This window comes from Peromyscus maniculatus, chromosome 5, assembly GCF_049852395.1.
Source record: "Peromyscus maniculatus bairdii isolate BWxNUB_F1_BW_parent chromosome 5, HU_Pman_BW_mat_3.1, whole genome shotgun sequence".
In the NCBI taxonomy this organism is placed as follows: Eukaryota; Metazoa; Chordata; class Mammalia; order Rodentia; family Cricetidae; genus Peromyscus; species Peromyscus maniculatus.
In genome coordinates, this window is record NC_134856.1 from 72,133,037 (window position 1) to 72,135,784 (window position 2,748).

Sequence of the window (2,748 nt, forward strand, 5' to 3'; positions counted from 1 at the left end):
TCACGAATATGGAAGAAAACATAACAAGGTGGTCATCATTTTGAGGAAAAATAAATAGAAATGTTGGAATGAAAGACTAAATGAGTCAAGTAAATACAATAGAAAGCACCACCGATGGATTTGAACAAACAAGAAAAGTGACCAGGAAGAAGGGGTAAAGTCAAAGGAATACTACAAGCAGAATCCAAAGGAAACAATGAGCAGGTCCACAACACCAAAGACAGCCAAACACCCAACAGAAAGAGATCAAACCCCAAAGTCTGTAGAAAAGAAGAGGGAACTGATATAACAAAGGAAAGGGGTAGAGGATCTATTCAATGAAATTATAGAAGAAAACCCCCAAAAATCTATGGAAAGGAATAGGTATGCACACACAAGAGGCATTTAGAAGAGGCATAGAAACCAAATAGACTTACTCAGTGAAGAACCTCTCCATGACATAAGTCGATATGCCTATTAAAGCCAAAAATAATATGAATGTAATAAGAAAAGACACACACTTATAAATGTAATAATATCAGGATAACACCACATTTCTCATCAGCAACACTGAATGCCAGGAAAGTACAGAATGGTTTTTTTTTAGGATTTATTTTTATTATGTGTATGTGTGTATGCGTGTGTGTGTGTGTGTGTGTGTGTGTGTGTGTGTGTGTGTGTGTGTATTTGCCTGTGAGGGCAAGTGCCCCTGGAGCTGGAGCTGCAGCTAGTTGTGAGCTATGCAACACAGGTGCTGGGAACCAAATTTGGACCTTTTGCAAGAACAGTGTATGCTCTTAACCACTGAGTCATCTCTTCAGTCCCTGGAATGATGTATTTTAAGCCCTGCAAGTAAATAACTGCCAACATAGATTTCTATATACAGCAAAACTATCTTTTGAAATGGACATAGAAATAAGAACATTTCAAGATAAATTCAAAGCGATGGAGTTCAAGACCAACAAGCTTCTGTAACTGTAGAAGACACTTAATGACACTCTACAACCTAAAAAGGAAAACAATACACACACATAAAAATTCAAATTCACAATCATGAGAGCACAGGAAAGAATAAATTTCTTGAAATAAATGGATAAACAAAAGCAATAGGAAGGAATCCATAATGTCCAGCCCTGTAAACCAGCAACCCCTGATACTAATGGGGGCAAAGGAAAAGAACAAACAATACAACCATCTAACAACCAACAAATTTTCAGGAATTAGTAAAGATCTTTCAATAATAACCTTAAGCATTCATGGCCTTAACTCACCAACAAAGAGACACAGACTGGCTGATTGGATTAAATAACTAGACCAAAGTTACAGATTGAAGCCTTACTAGTAAAGACTAACAGAATGAGAATCCAAGGGTAGGAAAGAACATAAGGTGAGTGGGAGCTGAAAATTAGCCAGCACGGCCAACATTGCTTTACCAATCAAGGGCATGGTTAAGATTCCATTGTTTACTTTCATGATCGTGTGGGTTCCAGGAACTGAAGCTTGTCATGGCTGCTACCCAGCATTACAAGGAAACATCACAGAATGTGTCATCAACTCAGAGTCAAGTCCTCTGGAGCTGGAATTACAGGTGGTCATGAGCTGCCCGATTTGGGTACTGGGAACTGAACTCAGGTTCTCTGCGAGAACAGGAAGTTCTCCTAACTGCTGCGCCATTCCTCTCATCCCACGTGTGTGAGTTTCACACTGTTGTAAAATGGAAAAATCACGAGTGGGATGAAAATAGATGATTATTTTTATATGATTAGATCTGATTTGATAAAATTTGGGTAAGAATTTTACATGTACATTCACAAAGGATGTTGCTCAATGGTTTTCCTTGTATACTATATTTGTTTATTTTAGTATAAGAGTAATGTCCACATCAGATGAGCTATAGCCTTCTACAAGAGTTTCTGGAGAATTTATATGACTTCATTACTAAGTGTTCAGTAAGACTTACCAATGAAATGGTATGGACCTGGAGTGTTCTTAGGGGAAGATTTGACTACATATTCAATCACTGAAGCAGACACACTGTTTCTTCTTGAACACGTGCTAGCATTTTGAGACTTCTAAGCATTTATTTATTTTCTCCAACTTGCTTAATATACTGGCATGAAGTTGTTCATAACATGTCTCTGTTATCCATTTTGCATCTGTAGAACTTGTACCTGCATTGATTATTGTATACCTGATGTCGGTCATTTGTGTCTTCCATTTTTGTTCCTGATAAATATGTCTAGAAGTTTATTAATTGTATTAATCTTTTCAAAGGGTCAGACTTTGAGTCACTAATTTTTTTTTTTTGGCTGTTTGTTTTCCACCGTATTACTTGTTTTCTGTTTACTCAGGTTTTAATTGGCTCTGATTTCATTAGTTTCTGAAGGTAGGATCTGAGGCCAATAATTTAAGACCAATTTTGTAATTTAAAATTAATGTAGACATTTGGTGCTATAAATGCTTTTCCAGTTAGTACTTTAATAGCATCCCATAACTTTTTATATTCTATTTTTCCATTTAGCAAAAACATTTTATAATATCTTTTTTGATCTTTAAGTTGATCCTAAAGCTTCTTTATTTTTTTTACTTTAAATCTTAACTTTTTGAAATAATTTAATAAAGAATTTTTAATATATACTAATTGTAACTTGAATTTTTGTATATTTTTTTCATTTTTGAGATTAGAATATAATTGCAGCATGTCCTCCTTTTCCCTCCTCCTTCCAACCTCTCCCATGTAATCACCCCTGTCATCTTTCAAATTCATGG